The 12,161-nt window shown below is 41.6% G+C and overlaps 1 protein-coding gene and 1 long non-coding RNA gene across 7 annotated transcripts in view; one reads left to right on the forward strand and one right to left on the reverse strand.

Annotated features, from left to right (window-relative positions):
- Nucleotides 1-12,161, forward strand: part of bcas3 (BCAS3 microtubule associated cell migration factor) — a 279,325-nt gene that overhangs the window by 156,984 nt on the left and 110,180 nt on the right. The window lies entirely within an intron of this gene.
- Nucleotides 4,010-7,049, reverse strand: LOC112486919 (uncharacterized). Its single transcript, XR_003049497.1, has 2 exons — nucleotides 5,699-7,049; nucleotides 4,010-5,602 (listed from the first exon to the last, which is right to left on the reverse strand). It is a non-coding gene; the product is annotated as an uncharacterized LOC112486919 (long non-coding RNA).

Raw genomic sequence — 12,161 nt, forward strand, 5'->3', positions numbered from 1 at the left:
GATTTTGCACGGAACTTCTTATTCTTGAGAGAATTAAAGTAAGATACCAGAAGGTGATTATGCATTGATTTATTTTAAAGTTTCTAGGTCGTTGATGCAGACGTCAAAACCCTAAGAGTAAAGTCAGACTTCTCACACCTACGCCAAAGTTCTGTTTAAATTATAACTTAATTTGCAGACGTCTGTATTCACTCCTTTAAAAAAGAACGCCTGCCGAGGTACAGTGAGCAGGTTCCAATCTTCATTTCTGTGAAATAAAACACCAACGCAGCAGAGACGTACACAAGCTGACCGTGCACAAGAGACCACTATGTAATCAGGGGCTGTGGAATTCCACAGTCACCACAGATGTTATTTCTACTCTCGGAGTTTTGATCCGCATTGTTTCTGATCTAATTTTATGAGGTTCATTTACCTCTGCAAACCCGTGTGTGCAACCGCTGGTGTGGAGTGTCAGTAAACAAATAAAAGCTGAATCTGGAATACGTTTACAGCAGGAAAGTTCCCCTTCATTACATGCGAAGGCTGCAGCTTTGAATGACAGTGAAAGAAAAGATAACGTGATGTAGCATTGATGTGGAGTCTGTAGTCACCGGCATCACAGTTCATGTTGATATAACATGAAACATAATCACTGGCAACTATCTGAGCGTGATCAAAGTTCTCATGAACCATTTCTTGCTCAAATACCTTGAAATTTGCTTTTACTTGTTTGTTTTTTTCTTTACTTTGACTTCTTTCTTCCCTCTAAAACGCACTCAAATCTTTAATGGCCAATATCTGCATTTCATTGTATTTCTGTGGCCTGGTTCTGTGGGCGTTATGACTTGGTCTCTGCACTGACTGATCACTTACCCAAAAAACACAACACAAACTCCCAAACATCAAGTAGTTCTTCTGTGAACTATTCAACCCCCCCAACAACAAAATAAAAATAAAATAAAAAAATGTTGCTTAAAACTTGTCACAGTGTCAGAGGAATTGCAGCCAATCCTAGGGGTCGTGAGGTCAGAGTTACGACAGTTCAGTTGTCCATCGCAGGATCACACATGAAATATCCATTTGAACTTACATTCACACCTGTGGTCAATATATTGTGATTTTTTTTTATTCACAAACCTTCATTGGCTTAATTATTATCAAGCTCTTCTTCACTTTATCCACAGATTCATATAAGTCCACGAGACCCTTGTTTTTAGCTGGACCATAGTTTGGTTCTTGGACTATCCACATGAACCAGTTCTGGTCCACTTAACTGAACCAAACGGTTCCGCTGTGTAGTTCATAGTTCAAGACAAGTTCAGAAAAGTTTATCATATTTTTATTTTTGCGAACCAAAACATGGAGATCCAAGGCTGGGGTCGTTTCCCACCCGCCCTTAAATCCACTACTCCACAGTACGGCAGCCTTAAACCCAGAACCAGACACCAGTTTTTGGATGAGTGTTGCAGATTATAAAATAAGAAAAAAAAAAAGTTTTAATGATCCTTATTGGAGGAGCTGTGGACTGTCAGATTTACACACATTTGTCAGGATGTATGGTCTCTGTACACTGTCTGCGGTGTGGGCCGTGTTGCTCCTGGTGTAAATGGCCTTGATTGACAGTGAATGTACGTCACAGGAACCCACACAGCTACAGGCATGTGGCTAATGTTGGACTACGGGTTTGATGTGGCCACGGCAGTGTTATTGGCTTTGCATCATTACAAAAGCTGGTTAATTCAAACCAGATCATCTGATTCACAAGTCATTGGCCGAACTTGAACGTGACTGAAAAAAAAAAAAAAAAGAAATCAGAAGCAAAATTTAAGAGGTGCAGTGCTTTTGCCAAACATTTCGAAACAATAGTATATTTACCAAATAAATATATATTTATTTAAATAAGATATTGTAGCTGAACCTGCACTGAAGATAAAAGTTTTCTTTGTCGTTTTTCATAAAAGTCTTTTTTTTTGGGAAAGAAATGTAATCATGTGACACAACACAACAGACAGTATTTGACCAGATGGTACTTTAACTACATCCCTGTATCTGCACTGAACGTTGTGTCTCGGTTCTCTCTCAACATCAAAGCACTTACCTTCCCTCCCCACTCACTTATTTGAATTGATCATTGTATTGATCGTACTTAGTTATCATGTTGGTGCCTTCAGATGGAGGAGGACATATTCGTACTGACAGGTGAAGCCTGTGAGTTTTCGTCTCTATTTCTATTCTTTTGTGATGGCAGGAAAGTGTTGAAAAAGTAAAGAATCTAGCTAAATATTTTAGGTAAAAGTCCACTAACTTTTCAGGTTTTTGTAATACGGCAGTTTCTAAAGCGTCGTCAGGCAGATTTTTTCCATCGCTGCTCCTTTCACAGTTAAGCATTTTTTGAGACATGTGCAGCACAAGATAGAAGGAAGACCGTGGTAAAGCTGTGAACGATGTCAGACTCAACCACTAGGGGCCAAAAGCTGTATCACTGGTGTGATGCCAGGCTGGTGGTCTGAGAGTACCGAGGTTTCAGGAGTCAGAACCCATTTAGGAACTGTGTCTGTACTTGTCTTGTCGCTCTTTTTTTTAATGATGTTAAAGTTTGTATGAACTGGTAATGAGTGTTACTTTTTTAAATGGTTGCAGAGTCTCAGTGTCTCAGCGAGGACAGCAGTGTACAGTGTAGATGTGTGTGTGTGTGTGGGAGTGTGTTCAGTGTTCATTTCAATGTATATTCTTCAGCACCACATGGAATGTTGTTAGGATTGCTGCAAACTGGAACTGTTTGTTCCGGGTTCCTACACACACTTTGGTCTGATTACTGAAGTGAAACTGCCTCTCTCTCTCTCTCTCTCTCCCTCTCTCCCTCTCTCCCTCCCTCCCTCCCCCTCTGCTGCTTATCTCCCCTCTATCTATCACATTCCTCCCTTTGATCAATGCCAGGGGCATGTGTGGTCAGAGCCGATGTCTGACTGTGCGACTGAGATTATGGACGTGTTATCATGTGCACTGTGTGCTAGTGTGGCGAGCGGGCTTTGTGTGCATACCAGATTGGCCCCGCTTTGATCTCCCATGCAGTGTTGTCTTTGAACTGAAGAAGTGAGTATGACAGAGGCTGGTGTTGGAGCAGCAGAGGCCTTCAGCTGATAAGGCAGGAGTGAGCGCAGCGCTACAGTAACAATGAGAGGCCACTCAGAGAAGCCGGCTACTATCTGACATCCAGAACAAACACAGTCTGACTGCATGTCAAGTGGAAGCTGGTTTTCAACTGCGTAATTAAGTAGATAACAGCAGCCAAATTTCTTGGTGAAAGTTTTTTTTCTCTCTCTCCAAAATATTTGCATAATAAAAAACAAATCACATGATCAATACGTTTTTTTGCTGCCCCCAACTGTCCATTGTCATGATTTGACAGCATTGAACCTTCACTTTTGACAAATCTCTTCAGGTGTTTTCTTATGTCACATAGACAGATGCCTATAGCGCCATCTGCTTGAGGCACCAAACCTGTAATCCTTAAATAAAACAGTTCAAATGGGGGCGCCACACCACAATTTGGTTTGATGCAACACTGGCAGAACCCTTAGCATTCATATTGTGCCGATCTGAAACAGGGTCTGAGTTTAACGCAAAGATGCGTGAAACAGTTATTAAAAGTACTTTATAAAATTTTAATAGACTTCAAATTCAGAACAGAGGAGTTGTAACAAAACCTCACTGCTACCCTCAGTGGTTACTTACTTCTGTTTTCAGAAGTAAGTTCTCAGTTTTCTGTGTTAAAGACTGGGCCCATTGTTGTTTTTGTTTGATCTTCATCTAAATTTGAAAAATTATTGATTATTGAATTGAATTATTGTATTGTTATTGAAATAGAAGGAGGATCCATTATGCATGGTTCCGCCCTGCACTTTGGGAACCACCGACTAAGACTTAGATAATCCCCTGTCTGTAATGTCTGTGGTGTGGATATCATAATATTATACATCACTGAGTCAAAAAATGTGGAGTTGTTTTGTTTTTTGTTTTTTTTGGGTTTTTTTTTGCCGCAGCAGTAGCTGATATACTCATGCTCCATGTCAAGACCCGTCCCACCTAAAATTGAAGTCAGGTGGATTTGAAGCAGGGATTAGAGTTAGACAGAACAGAGAGTCAAATGTAAATGTAAATCATGTGTAAACTTAGGAAAGTTACAACACAAAGGTTAAGTCATCAGGTAGTTCAGTCACATGATGACACCTGTTTCATGGCTTATTCCCATCAGACGTGAGGGCAGACATGTTGCCCTCCTCTTGGTTGGGAACAGTCACAACTGCTTCTCATTTAGGGCATCAGGAATCCCTGCTGCAGTCCTGACCTCTCTCCTCAGGCTTTTATGAGACGACCATTAACTCCCTGCTGGCCCTGCGTGGCCTGCTGGTCAAATTTACTGCCTTATGAAGGCAAAGCGCGGAGTTTGAAAAAGTCTCAGCCTCCATTATCATTAGGGCAACTCTAAGTAGCCCAGTGGGTGCTATCAGATAAGGTACTACATGTGTATGTGGCCGTGACCAAGTCAACCCTGTGACTGGGATCGCACATTAATCTGCCACACTGGTGTAACCGAGCTAATGAGTGGAGCCTCAGTATTAGCTCGTCTGAGTTGGACGAGGATTAGGAAGACAAGTGAAAGTTTGACAAAGATGATGACTTCTTCTGACTCCTGACTTCCTCGTCAGGGACAATGTTCCTGAGTATCCATGAATGCTGTGAAAATACCATGATGCCCTGCAGGAAATTAGAACTAATGAAAATATTTTCAACATATATTAAATCCACACAGTTGAAAGAAATACTACATTTTCTAGAAAAGCGGTTCATCTGAGAGTGATGGCTGACCTTTGTCTCTGAAATGCAGCATGGCATTTGAAGTCCCCTGCTCTGTGAGTGCCACTTTATGTCTTCGGGTGGGGAGCTAACACCTAGGCACTTAGCTCCATGTCATCTCTCCCACCTCCTTTCTCACCCTTTCACAAAAATGGCATTTGCACCGGATGAAAAGGTGGGATCACAGCCTCGGAGGTGCTGCTGGACATGTCCACAGTCCCAAAGTGTGTCAGTGTGGTCCGATGTCCATTTGACAGTAACGGGACGATGTACCATAGAATTATCCTTTTGCTTTATACATTTTCCATTATTATTAGAATTGTTGAAAGATTTGACAATGAAATGAAAATGTATTTCTCAATAAGACTGTGGAGGATTTGAGATTTCATTGTTGATGTCATTGGCTATCTCTGCTGAATTTGGGGGCAGGGATAAAAGGTGCAACGCTGGTGTCTTTTGTTAAACTTTTTCTGGAGGCGTGTCAGCAGCCTTAACAGCCCGTTAATGTACAGAGTGTACTTCTTACTTTACTTCTTAAGTACTGCAGAATGTATAGCACAGGATGAAACACCTTGAAGGAAACACAGTGTCAGTTTATAGCTTAGTGGACAATAACTAAGTGCACTCTAAACAGAACCAAAAAACTAAAGTGAAGACACGTTTCAGCCCAGTCGCTGTGAGTTCTTCACACAGTCACGTGTCCCGGCAGCACAGATCTGAGAGCAGTTGTAATCCAGTAACTTAAACCTGTAACCAGTTGGACCTTAATGTGATTCGTAAACTTATCCACTCGTCGACTTGTTTCGGTTGATCTGAGAGCAGTTGTAATCCAGTAACCTAAACCTGTAACCGGTTGGACCTTAATGTGATTCGTACACTTATCCACTCGTCGACTTGTTACGGTTGTTTCTCCGGCGTGTTTTTTTTTAAAAAAAGAAGTTTGTTTCCTCAACCGTTCTTTCCGCAAGGTGGAGAAAGAGTTGAAGAGCTGAAGGTCAGACGGTGGTCATGTTCAAAAGGCTCACACTCACCGTCTCATGACAAACACAGTCGCTCTGCGGAGCTGCTTCACTGCTTCGTAGGGCCTGTGAAAGCACTCTCCTGCACACTCAAACAAACACACACACTCAGGTTTGCACGCTAAGTCGAGGACAACCTGTCATGGAAGACAGCAGTAAAGGCTAATGGCTTTTACAGCAGAGGTTGCACTCAGTTAGCATGTGTTCTCCGTCGGTACCTCTGCAGCACCGTCTCGTCTCTGAACTGCGTGTTTTAGATAGATATCAATTGAATGTTTCTCCTCTGTCGACTGTTCCAGTAAAAAGAATCAAAGAATCATCTTTAGCTCCTCTGTTGTTTTCGTGAATCTGGGAATGCTACGTTTTTCACCTCAGTTGCCCCAAAGACTGACAGTATTATAAAGCTGTAGCTCTGAAAGGAACACAATCCATGTTGGTTGTTATTACAGTAACTTTTGGCACACCTGCCTCTGAAGCAGAGAGCAGAGAGTCCTGGGTTCGATACCCAGAGGAACCACATGCTTGGCGCCTGCTGGGGGCAGTCTGTTAACAGCATATCTGCTGCTAACACAACAATTTCCCAAATATGGGGTCAATATAGTACAAATTATTATTATTATTATTAATTCATTATTATTAGTAGGAGCACAGCAGCTCTGGGTTTACGACGACGTATTCCCCTCCGGTGTCAGGACTTTGGACTGAGTTTGTCAAGAAAACAGCCAAACGGTGTGATGATGAGAATAACGGTGTGTGTGTGTGTACGTGTGTGTGTGTGTGCGTTCATGAATGTGTGTACAAAGGGCCTGTGCAGCTTTGATCCCAGAACCTTGTCATGTTTATGAGGGTGTTGAGAGGGGTAAGCCAGGCCAGAGAAACAGGTCACAGTCTATCAAGGCGACGTCCGTGTGAGGTTAATAGTGTGTGTGTGTATATGTGTGTGCGTGTGTGTGTGTGTCGTCTTTTACTACCTTCATACACGCTTGTACTCTCTCACAAAAAGATTAATTGGCATGAATTCAGAAGTCTTCTAAGGCCTCGTGAGTTCCTGCTTCACATCATTGTCACTTTTGACGCCAGATTAACACAAAAATATTAAAATACTGAAGGAAGTACTTTGTAAAAAAAAAAGTTACTACAATTATATAGTTGCTGAAGTTCTGATGTGAACAGTTGTAAACCACCTGCTGTCAAACATGTGACGTGAACAATTGTAAACCACCTGCTCTCAAACACGGTGATTTTTTTGGAGTGATATTTTTCTTTTTTCCTCAAATTACTTTTGGTCATGTTTTTTATACTGTGTTGTAAATACATTGATTAGAGTGACAGCTGTCAATCAAGATGTGCCAGCTCAGATATTTTTAAATGCCACACTTTGTTTGAATTGATTAATATTCATGAAAGTGTAAGAATATAGTTGTAAAAATTCGAAAACAATATTTTTAGCAGTAATTTCTTTTCATCGATTACAACACATTTCAGACCCCTGGCCCCAAAAAATAATCAATAAGAAAAAAATTCTCTTTTTTTTTTAATAGTGACTGGTCCTTGTGAGATTTACTCACAAATGTTTCTTACCCAACCTCTGTCAGAGCTCAGCGGTTCAAGTGCTGAGGTCTATACTGTTTGCCTTGAGCTGAAGGCTACATGAGGTAATTAGCTTACATGTCAGGCTGACTCTCCGGCTCCAAGTCTCTATTTAAACAAACGCACGCTGCTGTACACAAGTGTTCGGCAGGAGAAAGACTCTGGACGAGATGTTGTTGTGGAATGGTGGAATGTGTGTAAGAGTGTGTGCATTTGCTATGTTTTTGACAGCCTTTCTGAGTGCTTTCTGTGTGTATGTGTGTGTTTGTCTTCGGTCAAGAGTGAGCAGCCACGCATGGCGCCAGAGCCTCCTTATTCTTGAATTCCTAGTAAAGATGCTTATTTGAGCCCCTCTTCACATGTGTGTGTGTGTGTGTGTGTCTGTCTGTCTGTGCTCTCATCCTGAGTGAACTGACTAAAGCTGCCCTTTAGCCTGTGGCAGTTTTTCCTCGTCTTCTCACTCTTGAGTGGCCACACACTAAGAAGCCACATCCACTCATCACGGCTCAGGGAGAGTCGAGGACGGGAGCGAACAACGGCTCCTTTCTTCAACGCTAGCTGTGTTATAAAACCAGATGCTGCGTTCAGGGTGTGTTTGCTCTGTCACTGAATGTGTCACAGGTGTCACTCAGCAGAACTCCAACCCTCTTGGTGTCATTTCAGTTGTTTGATAAGTTTTTTAATTTTTTTTTTTATTTACATGATCTGCAGGTGTAAATTACCTTTGTCCTAAGTCTGTATTTTACACTAACACAGTTCTCTGTCCACTATTGTGGGGGGGGGGCTTCCTTGACCCCCGTTTGTCGGAACATCTTCCACCACTGAATAAACGCAGACCCTGGCAGAAAGTGGCAACAATAGTAATAAATTGATTCTCATAGATGTATTGAAATCATGTTAGCGTGATGGACAATCTGTGCAGTTTAGAGGAGTCCTGTTGTTCTTTTATTATTAACATTATTTTTACTGTAGTTTTCCAATTTTTGTCTGTAGTAGTCCTGTTGTTCTTTTATTATTAACATTTTTTACTGTAGTTAGTGTAGTATCGCTTATATTTTTATTTTTTATTTTATTTATTTTTTTAATTTGTTTATTTTTTTTGACATTTTTAACATGGTTCGTTGTCTATATGTTTTGCATCTACTGCCGGCTACTGTTTTTGACAGGCCAGTGGTGGGCGGGGCCTATTTGGTAAAAAGGTGCTAAAGTGGTGACGTAGTGTTCAACGTGATGTTATTGACCAGTGTTTGTTATTTACGGTTACAAAATTTATGTAAGGACACGGGGAGAGTCTAGGAATTATGTCTGTGAGAAGTGCTTCTAAAAGACAAAACCCAGTGTGTGTGTAAACGGAGGGGGTGGGGGGGGTGAGGTAGGGGGGTCAAATGCAGTGTCCAGATTTGCTGTCATGTGATGACTTCATGTCTTCAGGCCAGAGAGACTAATGTCCAGTCTGTCTCCATCTGTTGCACATGCGCTCTCTCTCTCTCTCTCTCCCTCTCTCTCTCTCTCGCCCTCCCTCTCTCTCTCTCTCTCTCCCTCACGCCCTCCCCTCTCTCCCCCTCTCTCTCTCTCTCCCTTTTCCTCTGTTTTTCTTTCATGTGCCACTCACAGTCAGAGTATTGATCACACTGTGTAGTACCACATCCTGTACTCCAACCTTTACGTGTACTCTGATCACTGAGAGTTTCACAGACACCACATCAGCCCATTGGTTGACTGTGTCTGTTTGAGGATGGTCGTGGTCACCTCTGATTGGTGACAGCTTCGCTGAAGCGTTAGAGGACGTAGAAGAAGAAGGCGAAGAAGAAGACGAAGACGAAGGAGACGAGCCTCCCTCTGTTGCTCCATTGGGTGAAGAGTCTGGAAATGAAATGTGATCCTCAGAGTGAAACATCAAACAGCCAGCAGCTGCTGGGCTGTCAGGTCACCCAACGGTCAGAGGATGGACCACGGACTCCTGGGTGTACGGCAGTGTGTGTGTGTGTGTGTGTGTACAGAGGGGGTTCTTATTCTCCAGACCATGATGATGAGTGTGCAGTAGTTTTTACACATTTCCATTTCCACAACAACATGTTAGCACCACAGACAGATGTCTGTCCAATCACAGCCTGACGCTGACCGCTAGCTTAGCACGGACAAGGAAAAAAAGATGTCAGGTCAGGACGAGGGGTAGAGAAGCTGAGATTCTGCAGTTGGTGGGGGTGAAGGGATGGAACTGAGGTGTCAGGGACATCTGTCTTTTTTTTTTTTTGGCGTGTGGAATGGGTCAGTAACTGTGCAGGCAGAAAAACTGAGCGGCTGGCGTGTCCCAGCCAAAGCAGATGGTGTGCAGGGGGGTCGGTGATAGGGGAGGAGGTCACAGCGAGGCCATTACCGTGTTATCTAGGATGTCACATACAGATGACATTCTGACAGCAGAGGAAAATCTATAGCAGCTCATGTCCCAGTGGCAGTGGACATACAGGACAAATGAGTCGATCGTCTTTCCTCTCGTTTCTGACACATGCGATCCCAGCTTCAGTTTTGAAGTGTTTTCATCTTCACACACATTCGAGAGCTCAGTTTAAAAAAAAAACAAAACTCCATGGATATATTTTTATTTAGGGTTTTTTGTTGTAATGACAAACCCAGTAAGTAGTCAGTGGTGAACCCCCAGTGACCGGGCTGGTAATTAGATAAATAAGTTTCTATTTCAGTCTGCAGCAGAAAAAAAAAGACTTTACACCCGTCTACTGATGTCGGTTATGTATGACATATGTGTGGTCCAATCACAGATCAGTGATAGTGTTTGGTTTCAGCTTCTCCTCAAATAAACTTTTTTATGGTTCCATTAAGACCAGATCAGACTGTGATTGTGGGTGGAGAGTGTGGACAGATCACACGAGATCGTCACAAAGACGTCTGGCTGCAGGAGACGTCCATACATTTTCTCTTGGTTTTAATGAACCAGGATTCATGAGGAATGTTTGGTTTTAATCAGGGTTGAGTCGTGTAGACTACATCCATGTTTAGTCGATGGAATTTAAGTATTTAAGTATAGTGTTTAAAAAAACAATTCCAATGAATAAAACACTTTAATGTTAACAGTAGAGCAGTATCTATAAGAAATACCTTTCTGGTAAATTGCTGGGATTTAAAAGGTATTTGAGTTTGTTATTATCATTTCTAGTAATAATGAAAATGTTTAAAGTTTTTTTTTTGTAAATCTGCAGTGCTGCTTTTAATTACCATTACTGAGCTGCATGTCTCATCTCTGCCATAAATTAATTATGAAATTAAAATAAATATTATGTATACTATCAGTTACATCAACCCAGGGCATGAATTAATTTAATGCAAAATAAATATGTGGACTCGTGCACACCATGTGTCTATGACCTGCACCACCTGCTGAGTCGACACTGTTTCCTATTTCCTCTGCCGTTAGTGCCGCAGACCGACCTCCAGGGTAGGAGGAAGCTGATCAGCCACCTGTCCAGGCTTCATGTAGACGGAGGTGCTGACTGTGGACTGTGGACTACAGGTTTACAGGATGTGAATGAAACCCGTGTCCATGTCCTCTGTGCTAATCAGGAGATAAATTTTGTCACTTTTGTCTTTTTGTTTTATTTATTTTTATTGATGTTTTAGTAATAATCCAGTGGACGTTCAAAGATAAAAGAACGGGTACAGTGTAGAAACACGCTGACTATGAAAACAGCTGGCCAGGCAGCCAGGCAGCGACCTTGGGAAGTGGGTCTGTGTAAAACATTACAAAAGCCCAGGGAGACACTCAGCCAATACATAAAAGATACTGTCTGCTCATCTTCTCTCCTCCTCTTCCTCCTTCCTTCCTCTGCATCCCTCTCTCCAGACTGCTCTCTTTTTATTTTCCTCCGGAGGTTATCCTCTTCCTCCTCTACACATCTGCTGTCTGTTTCTTCATTCACTCTTTTGTTCAGGTGTGGGTTTTTTTTTTTTTTTTACTGTTCTTTGACTATTCATTACCACCAATACGGCCTTAAATCAAAAGCCTTCCACACCGGACAGCACTGGGTCAGAGGTTCTGTTGCACTGAGTGACTGAACTGAATAAACACTGTTTGTTTGATCTCAAACTTTAACTTTATAATTGCTAAACACACATGAACAGTTATATGGACTGAATTTAGCAGCAGGCTGTGGACATCTAATTGTAAAATGAATGCTAAAAAAATACTTTTTTTTCCCTCTTAATTTATTATTTCAGTAAAAGAGTTTACAGTTTAAATTTTAAGTCCTGTGAAATAGAACACATCAGTAAAAGAGTTTACAGTTTAAATTTGAGGTTTTAAATCCTGTGAAATAGAACACGATGTTGAATTCTGGTCTAGATTATAATCCCAGGTGGTGGAGAATAGATGATGAAATATAAGGAAAAATATAGTACATGTGAGTACACACAGTACTGACAGAGCGAGTCGTCAAATAATCGTCAAACTCATTTTTAATTATTTAAATTCAACCTTTTTTATGTCAATTTCTTATGTGTTTTTATTTCATTCTGAAAGTGTTACATTTCTGCCTGACTATTCTGTAGTTGTACAGACTACTAGAAGGCCAAAGCAGTAAAACTCTGACCATTTTCTTGATGCTTTTGTCGATCCGTGACACCTCACCTTCTAGATACCAATCGTCATTAATCGTCTGTGTATCTGCCTCACTCTTTCTTCTGCCAGTACTTTCTGGACTG

Source organism: Cynoglossus semilaevis, chromosome 4 (assembly GCF_000523025.1).
Source record: "Cynoglossus semilaevis isolate Cse_v1.0 chromosome 4, Cse_v1.0, whole genome shotgun sequence".
NCBI classification, from domain to species: Eukaryota; Metazoa; Chordata; class Actinopteri; order Pleuronectiformes; family Cynoglossidae; genus Cynoglossus; species Cynoglossus semilaevis.